This window comes from Accipiter gentilis, chromosome 6, assembly GCF_929443795.1.
Source record: "Accipiter gentilis chromosome 6, bAccGen1.1, whole genome shotgun sequence".
In the NCBI taxonomy this organism is placed as follows: Eukaryota; Metazoa; Chordata; class Aves; order Accipitriformes; family Accipitridae; genus Astur; species Astur gentilis.
The window spans coordinates 38,303,739-38,316,190 of NC_064885.1; positions in this window are offsets into that span (position 1 = coordinate 38,303,739).

The following is a 12,452-nucleotide window of genomic DNA, read 5'->3' on the forward strand; positions in this document are numbered from 1 at the left end:
ACACAACAGATTTGGCAAGAACTGCAGAGACTACAGGTCAGTGTAAATACACATTAAACATACACCAAGCCTCTGCTCCAGGCTGTCAGAAACAGCAAAGTAACCTAACAGGGATTTTGGAGAGCTACATGCTTACCAAATAGTGAACTTCATTTGCTTGAAAAATATATTCTTTATGTTCAAAAACTTTGATACCAGGTGTCTTATATGCAAAACAGATAACCGGTTCAACTACAGTGGTACTCATCCAGAGTATTTAAAGCGCAACAAACAAAATTTCGCTAAATGCACCAAACCAGGATTACCGTACACTGGCAGGAATTACAGACTGTGTGCAGGTATTCAAATATATGTATATTTAGATAGTAGAGTGCATTCATTCATACACCTCGATATCTATGCAGACATGGAGATTTTAAGACTGGAGCAGCACCACGTGCAAGGATTATCTGATTAGTAGGGTTTTTAAGTAATCTGTTTCCCATGACATTCCTTCCCCGTGCAAAAAAGCAGAGGTTTGTCAAGGCATCAATAATTCAGTCTTAAAAGTCAATTCTTGCAAAGTGCTCTTCAGGCATGAATTCTTCATAATCTGCCTGTGGGGGAGGTGAGATTTCTTCCACCTGATGGTCCCCTTGAAGACAGGGACACACTGCGGTGGAAAAGCTGAATAATTTGGCTAAAGTCAGAGAAGAAATCCAACAAAGAGCCCAGTGTAGCTCTCAGGAGCTCTGGGCTGGCAGGTCTCTCCCTGGACTACACATCTCCATCGGTTTGATGCAATTTACTGTCTACAGCAACACCACCTCATGGAAATAAGTGAATAATCAAGCATCAATTAAAAAATGTATACTTGTTAAAGAGAACAAAAGTAAGTTTCGAGGCCTAAAAACTTGAATAAGAAATTCAGAGCTCAGAAAAACCCAAAAGCAAGGGAAGGGAACACCAGAAGTTTTCTCTTCAGACCTTTGGGGACCTGGCAGCCTATTGCTCCAGGGAGGATGCAGCCGTTCAGCCTTCAGCCAGATCTAGCCATGAACTCATAAGGTCAGATGGAATTTTTTCTCTCTCCATGCACTCCATCACGAGCAGTGACAAGAGCTGTTGGACTCTGGAGGCTCACCTCATATAACACTTCACACCTGGACTGGCTCTAAGGAGGGGAATGAACAGAACCAATAACTCACAAACTTCTTTCTCGCGGGATGCAGGCAAGCACCGGCAGCTTAAATGTCAGACTGAAGACAAAACTCCCACTCGATGTAGGCTTGCAAGTCATGCCTTCATGTAGAGCATCATTGAACCACTTTGTTCACGTACACGTCTCTGGATTTAAAACCATTACGTGGCCATGAGGATCAGACACAGCCTAAGTCGGACAGACAGCAAACCAGGATAACAAATGAGGAATGCAATTTACCCTTCAGGCGCTTGTTTTGATTTACAAAGTGCAAATGAAGCAGAAGTTATTGTTTTTTCCTACAAATCTTGCCTCGGGAACATTTATAAAATTCTGGAGACTTCCTGTATTGCATTTTAAGAACCACAATCCCTGGCAGTCAGCTGGCTGGCAATATTACCTCTCCAATTGAAGCAGAGACTTTCAAAAGAAGCAAAGAGGTCATTAAACCTATTCTGATGTGCAACAGGTTCTTTTTTGAGTAAGGCAATGATGCCTCTGTGAATTCACTGCCTCTAACCTTCAAAAAGATTCAGTGTTGAAGAAAACTGATTCACTTTTAACACAAAGAAACTTAAAATCCAAAGCAACTTGAGTGGTTGCACCAAATTCTCCCAGCTCTTTTTCCTTGTGTCAGATTCAGGGTTAAAATTCGCAACGGCAACAGAATTGATCCGATTCCTGCAACTGGTGTTGCTCCTGTTCTTTCTGCAATGCTGTTTGTGATGATGGGAATCGGAGACCAGCATCAGGGACGTGTTTAGCAGAGATGGAGCATTGCTAGTCTACACTGGGACTTGAATCTGGGCTCACATCTACATCAGTCCTGTTTAAGTAGGACCCTGTTCCTACACGGCACACAGCGGAAGCAGGAAAGGAGGCACTTGTTTGGTGGAGAGAAGGGGATTCCTCTGTGTGCTTAATCAGATGAAGCATGAAAACCCACCTGAGGAGCTGCGGCCCTGGAAATACTGGGACTTGACTTGTTCTTTCAAAACAAGAGGGTGCCTCATCCACAGGCAGGAAGCAGTGCTTGAAAAGGGAGTTTTTACATTGTACTCACATCTGCTTTCCTTCTTACCAAAACTTTCCTGCCTGCCAGCTTCCATCTCTTGCTGCTGTAGCCCTCCTCCAGGCCCAGACCCCAGCCCGTGCCCTGCTCTCCGTGGACATTTGCATACCTTGGTTAACCCAGGGATGCTGAATTCTTTGTGGGAAACTTCAAAGGGCTTTACTGCATTGTCCTGCTAATGATTTGTAAGCAATCTCTGCTATCCCCATCCAGCTATTGTGCTCCCTGTTGAATAAATGCCTACATAGCCATGTCACAGTGCAAGACAAGCACAAGAAAACAAACAGATTACTACTAGAAACACCATTTTTCTCTTTATAATTCTGAGGCTAGAAACATAAGCACTTATATAATATACACATGCTTATACAATAGGCACATACGCAGTCAGGCACTTTCAGGACCTATCTGATTTGCCATACCTGTACACATTAGTTTTCAGGAATGTGTGTAATTTGTTCTCAAAGCATTTCCTTCGCTCTGAATGTGGACATAGGTGGCAAATCTGAGATTGCTGGAGGCATGCCAGGCTGGGGAGAGCTGCTGTGCCTCTTCAGTTACATCCTCAAGCAACCCTGGAAAAAAGATTCTGAGCAAATGAAAGAGGATATGATCGCAAAGAAAAGGCTATGTATGGAATATGTATAAAATATTTCTAACTTCCACCCTGTGAATGTCTTGTAAAGATGAGGAAATTGCTGTTTAATAATAGGTTCCATAGGTCAGCTACAAAAAGGGCTCTCTAAACAAGCATCCACTGCTTGTGGACAGTTTATCAGTTTTAACTGATACAAAATTAGGAACAGCACCTCTTCCTTGTGACAGAGAGGCAGTGGTGGTAAACATGTCTTAAGAAGACATGTTGAAGAAAAGGAAATACAGTTATGTACAGAGCTGAGTACTCTTTGAGTGTCCACCCCCAACATCTCTAGCGTGCTCTCTCTTCTTGGGCAATCCTGATGGCAGCAACCCTGATAACCCTTCTGTCTAGATTTGTGATAGCGACTCATTGTCTTCTGCTATCCTGTAATTTAAATAAAATCTATATATCCAATCAGCAGAACAGTAGCACTAGCAAACATGATGGGCTTTACAGTAGTCTCGCTGCTCAAATAAGACTGCAATTTTGCGCCCCATCCTCCTATTTCAGTGGATAACAGTGAGTTAAAAGGTCCTGTGTTTCCTATTGTACGAGCTAAGCTGTAGTCTCAAAAAATCTATTTAAAAATTCACATCTACCTCACAATATTCACAACTAAGCCATGAGGTGTGCTTCCCCAGCTCCACTTTCCTTCCACCTCTCTCTCTAAAATATGTTACAGGGAAGGAGGACCTGTATTTCCCTAAATAAGGCAAATGCCCTTTACAGAGCTGAGCACTGGCGAGGAGTAACGTCAGTGTAGTTTAAAGCTGGTTCGGAAGCCGTGGTGGAAGGAAGCATGTGAATGACTGACCCATCACCCCAGCCCATCCTTTCATTAAAGGGGAGCTCAGGCCACAGCTTTGGATGAAGGCTTCTCATGCTGCCTTGCACCGCCTTGCCCCTTAAATATACCAAGAAAACTCTCTGTGTTACTACACCATAAACCAGACTTGGGAACTGAAGATTTCTTTCAAACCCGGTCAAAAAGGGACTGGGAGCTGTATACCGATACCGCCATTGCAATGGTCAACGCACCATCTTGGAGAAGCTGTTGGTGATGTCTCTCAAGCTGTGTCTCTGACTGACCCCTCGCCTGGCCCTAGAAGAGACCTCCCAAAAGGCACTATGGCATGGACATACTGTCCTATTGCATTGGGGGCACCTCAAAATGTAGCTGGTTGTAGGAACAGAAAGCAGGTTCAACTGAGGCTTCCTTTAGAACTTCCTCTGCAGAGAACCACTGCTAAACATGAAACTGCTGATAACAAATAAAATGAAAGTAAAACGAAAAACAAAAAATCCCTGGAGGAAATTAATATTGTGTTTCTTGTAAATAGTACTTCTCCTCCAAAATGAGTGTTTTATAACAGGTAAGCACTAGGCAGATCTTTTCCCACTAATCTGTTCGATGGGTGAGTTTCAGCAACCTGAAAATACTCTATAAAAATTTACAACAGGGTTGACCAGAAAGCCATTTACCGAGTCTTCTTTTTTTTTTCTCCAAAGCATCAACTTAAAAGAAACCAGAGCCTGGAGACAAGCCAGATTCAACTTCTGCACTGACAAAAAGATCCTGGAGTAGCTAAGGCTGATGCTGAATGGGCAGCTGAGCCCTTCTCACGGCCAGGGAAGGGTCCTCCTCATCCTGGCACCGCCTCCCACCTCTCCTTGCACTGCCCTGGGCTTGCTGGGCTCTTCACTCAGCCAGTCCTCATTGCTACCCCAGAAGATAACTATCTTTTTGCTGGATTAATGAGCTGTACCGGCTCTGATGAGCACCAGAGCTGATCCAAGGTAAATAGCAAGATCGTGGGTCCAGGAGCAAGAATTGAATGAGGAAGAAGCAGAGCTTTTTTTCTTTGAGAAGGAGTGAACACATCTAACACCTCACTGCATGTCTCATAAGCATCATTCATCATTTGTGCTTTGTATGTGTATATGGGTATCATATCCTGTCCAATTATCACATCCCACCCCTACCACTGACGCCAACAGCAGCTGGTTGAGAGGGAGCAGTTATTTCTGTGATGCCATATCATCATCTCCTGGTGTTTTTTCCTTCACAAAATTGCATCTGCAACATTAAGGTCCACTTTTTAAAATTAAGCCCTTGAGTCACTCTCTTTTGCATACGGCCACTCCGTTTCAGTGCTGTCTGCCACCAGAACACTCTCGATGCTGGGAATGGCTCTCTGCTGAGGGGTATTCTGTTATGCAGTGATATTTCTTCTCTAGGTGATTAAGAACCTAATTGTCCCAAATATATTACGGGACTGTAGCCTTATAGAAGCCAAGGAAATCAAGTTCACCTGCCTCCAAAAGTCATAGAAAGGAACATGTTCTTTTTAAGCCAAGGCAAGCCCCTAGGTAACTGTTTTAATTAAGTCAGTCATGGAGGTAGTTTTACAATCTAACTGTGCTGAAGAACTATCAGAAGACTGGCTGACTGCAGTCATCAATTATTTTTTCAAGTGCCTTTAGGTCATAATTCTTCCTAGTTACATAGAAATTACTTCTGCAGTTAATTTTTCCACGTAAATATTCTGTTGCAACATTTCCAATTTTTTCTTATCCCAAAGCCCACAAATCCTTAACCAGCTTAACCAGTATATACTCACAATCCAAAATTATCCAGGACACTAAAGAAGTGCAATATTTTACCCAGTCAGGTAGCATTGACATGCAATGTAGACTTCAAGCTGTGCTTCTCCATATCTATCTATGTATGTCCCTGTATCTTTAATAAGGAGACAGATATCCTCCACAGCCTTCTCCGTGGCAATCTCATGCACTGATTCTGCCAACGCAAGTTTTCAACACTCATCAGTAAAAAGTTTTGGTTTTACTATTGCGAAACATTTTACAGGCAAGTCTGGATTCCTTTAATATCTGGGTTTATGTTTGAACCTCCAGGACATGCCTTTGCTGTGTTTCCAGTATTTCCTCCTTCACTGTAAAATCTGAAAAATTATTTTTTTCTTTTCCTTATGACATCTAAGAATCTTTATAAATTCTAGGAGCTGGGCCTTGGAAAAGGTCAACTATATCAATATGATCTCATCCTATGGACTTTTTTTTTTTGGCAGAAAAACTGTTTGAAGTGTTCCCTCCCATCCTTTGCTGCCCTTATGCAGTTTGCCATGCTTTCAGCTGTGTCCCTGCAATGGTTTGGCGTCTCTACTGTGAAACAGCTCCCAGAACACCCAGAATCAACACAAACCTTTTAAAAAGTGGGTTTTACCTTCTTCTGTGATCTGTCTTTGCACGATGGTCCCACTGACAGTTATCCTGGTCAGCTGCAGCACAGCACAGGAAGGACTGGCTGGCCACTGCCGCTGCCCTGGCTGCAAAGGAAACCTTGGTAAGACAAACAAGGCTTGCCTGGCTCTTCTGCAGCCATCGGGGCAGTGGGGATTTGCAAAGCCTCCAGACCCTACCCGCCGCAGGACCCTTGCACACACCCTGTGCATTACCTCTCATAGCCTCTCCCTCCCATTGAATGACCCGGTCATCTCTCCTTTCCCCTGATTCAGAAACTGTGCCCTCACTAAGGTGAGGGCAGCATTCGAGGAGCTTGTATTTCCAGCTATAGAAAGACCCAGCAATCCTAAAAATCCACTTGGAAGCACCATCTGAAATTATAGGGATTCCTGAATCCTGTGCACTCTGGTCTGAGGAGATACCTGGGATAAAGAAGGACGAGCCTTTGATAAGACTCTAAGCACCTCTGTGAAAGCTCTTTCCTTCTAAGTGTTGACATCTTACCTTTTGTTTTCAGATGTTTTCAGGACTTTATTTGCATTACCTGAATAAACTTTCTAGTTAATAAACAACTCTGTGTGACCAGAGTAGTAGTTAATCTGCTGATATTGTTGTGGTGTTCAGACAAGTAAGAGTAATGACCGAATAAAGTTGAATACACAAGTTGGGAATGTTTTGCCTGCTAAGATATGAAAAAGTCTCCAGGGTCTGCTTGGTGGACTACTCCTGTATTAACTCACATCTCAGTGCTAGCTAAAAATTAATGGGAGAAAACAAGTGCTGTGCACTGCCCAGAACGGGTACTGGGTTGCATATAGCAATCACTGTCGTTGTCACAGCTCTAAACCACTGATTTTTTTAAAAAATGCTATTATCTCCACTTTTAAGTTTTTTTACACTAGCTATTTATTGTCAGGAATCTTTTCCAACTTCCTTCCCAAGTAAATAAGGAAATCCTGCTTTGAAGAGGCTGGGGAAGTGTTTGTTGTATGGCTTTTATTCCCAGACACTCAAGTTCTTGTTTTGCAAATTGATGTCAGCTTGAGTTTAACTTGAAAAATTTGAGTGCGGAAAAGCAAAAAACTTAGCCCAGAGAGTAAATACACTGCAGCTCAGTGAAGTACACTGCAGTTTACTTTTAGTTAAATATTGTTATAGTTATAAATGTTTTTTCAGTTAAATATTACACAACTTTGGAGTAGGAATGATGAAACTAAAACTCATATTGACCCAGGAGACAGCTTCCCTTTCTATTCTTCCTCAAGCCCTTTCTGTTTACTGAGTTTCAGTGCCATACAAGCCCAGGAAAACATCTTGCACCTGGCAAAATTTGCCATCTGTAAACACCACCAGACCAATTCAGGTTCTGTCCCTGTGGCAATCTGGCCACAGAGCTGTCTTACTACTGTCTTTCCCAGTAGCTATGGGGAACTTCTGTTCCCCACTATATAATGACCCATTTTTCAAGACAGAAGGAAAATGCCTTTGCTGCTCGTGTCACTGAAAATGCAAACTGGCCACTGAAAATCCAGGTACACAAAAAGGTAGTTCTGTAACTCCATTATAATGTTTGCATGACATTTACGCAATACCTTCTATAACATAAAAGTGTGTATATTTTTTATCACCACCATGATTGGCGTGTTCACCGAGTCCAATGTTTCCTTTCAGCTTTGCTTCAACTACCTGATAACCCAGCAATCTGCACAAGTCATTCAAGTTCTGCCAGTCTTGCACAGACTTCACTGCCATGTGTTTCCTGCTCACCAGCCTCTGAAGTTTCCCTCTAATGTTCTGGACAGCCTTGTCTGGCCCTGACTAACCTGGAAAGACTGAGCAGATGAGTCTTTCTAGCCACTGGCACGAAGTCTTCCAATGGGCATAAAAGAAATGGTAGAAAAAGCTTTGCATCTTAAAATAATTAGTATCTAGACTGAAATACGCAGCACTCCAACAGTCATCCAGGAGCCAGATCCACATGCCACAGCTCAGAGCAGTCCGCAGTACTTCCCACTGTCTGTGTTGAGGCTAATGCAAACAGAGACCGGTATATGCAGAGTCCACTTCACCTGCTATCACAATAACTCCCGAGAACAAAGCAGCCACCAAGCAGGCCCAAAACTTCCACAGCAGGACACAGAGTGAACAAACCCAGAAAGTGTACACAGAACAATGGGTATCACCTTACTGACATGACGCTCTTGCTGTAGATGCATAGATGAGTAGATGCAAATACAAACAAACCTATTTCCCACTTTCATTTATATATCCTCATGATGGCTGTGTTGGTATAAATACAAAACCAAATCCACACATACTCAATATGGATTAAATATGTTGTAGACCAAGCCAAACCAAGCCTGCAGGAAAACAGATTCTTCTGGACAGAGCTGAGAATTTAACTTCACGCCATGTTTTTTCAATCAATCACAAGAGACAAAACAGTTAATCCAATTAATACAATACAAATAGACGGCCCAATACATTATGCCCTTTTTCACTAGTTACAGGAAGAGGGAAGGGGCTTCATGTAGGTAAAAATCATCCCCAGCTGCTTCTCCCTGTTTCCTCTGCACCCACAGCATTTAGTTGCCCACTGGGAGAACACATAGGAGCTGGAGCCCCAGCCGCAATGCTAATAGCACAGAGGAGTCCAAAAGGCAGGTTCCCTCAGCAAGGAAGCAGAAATCTCATTCAGTTCTCTACCTACAGCCTTGTTATTGATTTTAAACTGTCCCAGGAGGAAACTGTAGCCCAGACAGGTATGTGACAGATGCTTTACGATGAAGAAGCCTCTGAAAAAGTGATTTCTTTGCATACGTATCTGGCACCATAAAGAGAAATGTTTGTCTTCCATTTTTGGTAGAGGTTAAAAGCACTCACCTGTGGTAAAGATAATCAAATTTCATGCTTCAAGGCTTAAGCTGATTACTTAGCAAGGCTTTGCTATGTGCCAGGGACAATTCTTCCTCTTTCCGAAATGTTGCAGAGACAGCTAGGTGTGTTACGGAGTTCCTCCCAGTTTCCCCTGGAGCTGGGGCTACAATGAACCTGTTTCAACATTATCACTTTGTTAATATAATATAGAGAAAGACTTAAAAGCAGCTGTAAACATCCCTTTTGCTCCCTTAGCAAGGGCCCTTAGCATCATCTAGTGCTTTGCACAAGTATGGTCATGTAATAAGGTAACAGCTGCGTGGCCAGATCCAGCCCTGGGATCTGCAGTTGAAATGAGTTGCTTCTGCCTTAGTAATCGTGAAGGACATACAGCAAAGTATAGCCGTACAGCCCTTACAATGGATATATACGTTATTCTAATGATAAAATAATTTCAACTATTCCAAAATGAAATCTTTTGAAACTTTTCTTTAACCAAAATCTTTCATTCTAAGACAAACAGAAATCTTGAAATGTGAGACTTTCCCATGGAACTGAAATTCTGAGCTACAGCACTACAAATAATAATAAAAACAGTGACATATAAAACATTTACATTAAAAAGCATGACAAGGAATCTCGGACCAAGGCATACCAGTGAAACTAATCGCACTGATTCGCTGAGTAACATCTACGTGCTTTACCGGGACGTGCCTGGTGACAATCGTGGCATTTGGCTCTGCCAGTGAATGTCAGAAGAGCAGGTACCATGCACAGTACTACAGCCTACGGCTGGAGTTTTACCAAAACTCACAGGGAAGTTCAGCATCAGGAAGATGCTCTTTTGTTTTTAAGCCATGGCAACCTAATAAACCTGGCTGGTTGCCCAGGGCAGCGTAAAGCGCAAGAGTTAAGTTTCCAGAGATGCTGCCAACAAAACTCAAATCCACGGTTAATGATCTTGTGAAGGTGTACAAATCTGGAGAATACTGCTGCAACTGCTCCTGTACTACTCAAGAACTGGCTTTCTAAGTACAAACTTTTTGTAGAAAGCTAAAGAAGTACTAATTCTCTGAAAGATGAAGAGTGCTCGTAAAGGACACTATACTGGTGGAAGTACCCCTATATAATTGACATAATGAAAAACTTAAAATATATACAGCACATTAACAGGCAAAAGGTTAAGTATTTTGTCCGCCAAAAAAGAGAGATCCAAAATTAGATCTAGACTGCTAATGCTACAGCATTATTGGACATGAGTGTGGCATGCGTATGCACGTATATTCCCTGATCTATTTATCAAATCTACTGCTTAGGGCATTGATAGAGAGACGTCAGGTCTGAATAAATTAATTCATAGGTGCATTTTGGGCCAGCTAGACCATTGCTCTTGTTTGTGTAACACCATGGGCAAAAAGGGCATTGCGCTGATAAATAGATCCTCATTCTGATCCTATGACAGTATAAATCACGATTAACTCATGAATTTGCAATGGTTTGCCACTGACAGTAAAACATGAGGTCTGAATCTGGCGCATGGACCACGAAGGAATGAACAAACCGCAGGAGCCAAAATGTGATCTGTCCGGCACATGTACAAAAATGAGGACCACTGTGCAAGGTTAACTCTGCGCTGGCTGGAGCAAACCATACTTTTTGTGCCTGCTTCATCGGCAGGCTTGACAGGATGGGGCTGTTCATGACCCGTGTCCCTGAAACAGAGCGTGGCAGTGCCCTGTGCGTGCGCTGGGAGACTGTGGAGGTGGGCAGGGACTGTCCCTTTCCTTCGGGGAGGAGAGCAGACACAGCAATCTCTTACTGTGCTCTTACAGCCAAATATGCAGCGGCTTCGTGGTAGGAACTAACGGCTGGAGTAGCAAAGCCCAAACCAACAGCAGCATGCAGGCATCTTCTGGTGGGAATCGGGTACCCGAGTTTGGCATTAGCTTGTGAAGGAAGACTTAAGGGGTCATAGCATCTTTGGTGACAAAAAGCTCAATCTGAGCCATGCTCCCAGGAGGTGGAAAACTACAGCCAGAAAGCACAGCCATGGGGCTGCTCTCCTCTCCAGAACGGTTAAATTCCCTGTCCGCAACTAGAGCACTACAAATACATGCTTTGATACCTGTGATGAAAAACACGACCTCCTCTGCTGCTCGACAGAGAAATCGATGTCGAGAACCGCTACGTACCAGAAGTCAACTCTGCTTTCTCTGCCTTGGAAAACAAGCACAGCCCTGCTGTGCCAGGGCTGGCGGAGAGCGACAGCAGTGGTGATAACAGCCATCTGTATCACTGGGAGAATACGTATAAACACGCGTGAACCTCTGTCCTCTGAAAACATCTTCGTTGCCCCCATCACTGCAATCAGTGAGGAATGAGAACTAAGGGCTTTTTCAAGACACTCTTCCCTTCATTTTTACACATTTTCAAAGCCATTACAGCCTCCTACTAGTCACGCTGCTGGGGGAGAAGTGTGGCAGGTCCACTGCCAGGTGTTTGCTTGACATGCCAAGTAACACAGGCCCTGAGTCCACAGGACAGATTAAGGTTTATCTCTAATTAAATGGTTCACCAAGTAAGCTTTAATAGGATGAAGGAGCCAGGAAGAATCAGAGGTTTTGCTGGGGAGCTGTTTCTGTCTAGCAGAGGACTTGCTTTTGTTTAAACGGGTGCTGACGACATTCCTTCCCACTGGTGTCACGACCTCACAGTTTTACTGCCGTAAGATTTCAACAAAACAGTAATTTTACACTCTCAGAACAAATTATTTGAAACAAATTATTTTCAGTATAAGTTTACACTTATTAGAGACAAAAATTGTCTGTGGAAAAGTAAACATTGAAAGTAGCAAAGATTTTCAAGTGTATTCGATGGTGAAACGGTAGGAGTTTCACCCTTGTAGCATCCTATGTCGGTGTAGAAACCCATAAATATTTTATCATTGTGCAATGAGATTTTAAGATCTGAAAACTTCAGAAAGAAAGGTGACGTGGTTGTTTTTGGAAGAGATGGATCTGACGGGGTTTTTTTTCCTTGTTTTCCCCATTGTTCTTTTCAAAACACACTGCATTAATTTTACCTTACAACATTGGCACTAACTAACAAGCATTAAATCAGAAACTTAAGGAATATCCATGGAGGATTTCAAATGATGGGTCAGGGGGAGATGGACCATGCCTGATAGACATCTACAAGCCGAGTACATGGCTCTTGAAAAAATCTGGGTATGTTCACCCACGAATATAGTTCTGTTATGAGCTGTAGGTCGGGAAGAAATCCTTGAAAAGGCTGAAAAAAACACAGAATAAAGACCAACTGCTAAACGTGAACAATAACAAGAGTGCTCTGTAGTGCCCTGGGCTTCCTTTCACTTTTGTTTCTATTCTCTTTGAAAGTAAACACTGAAAGAAGTTTTG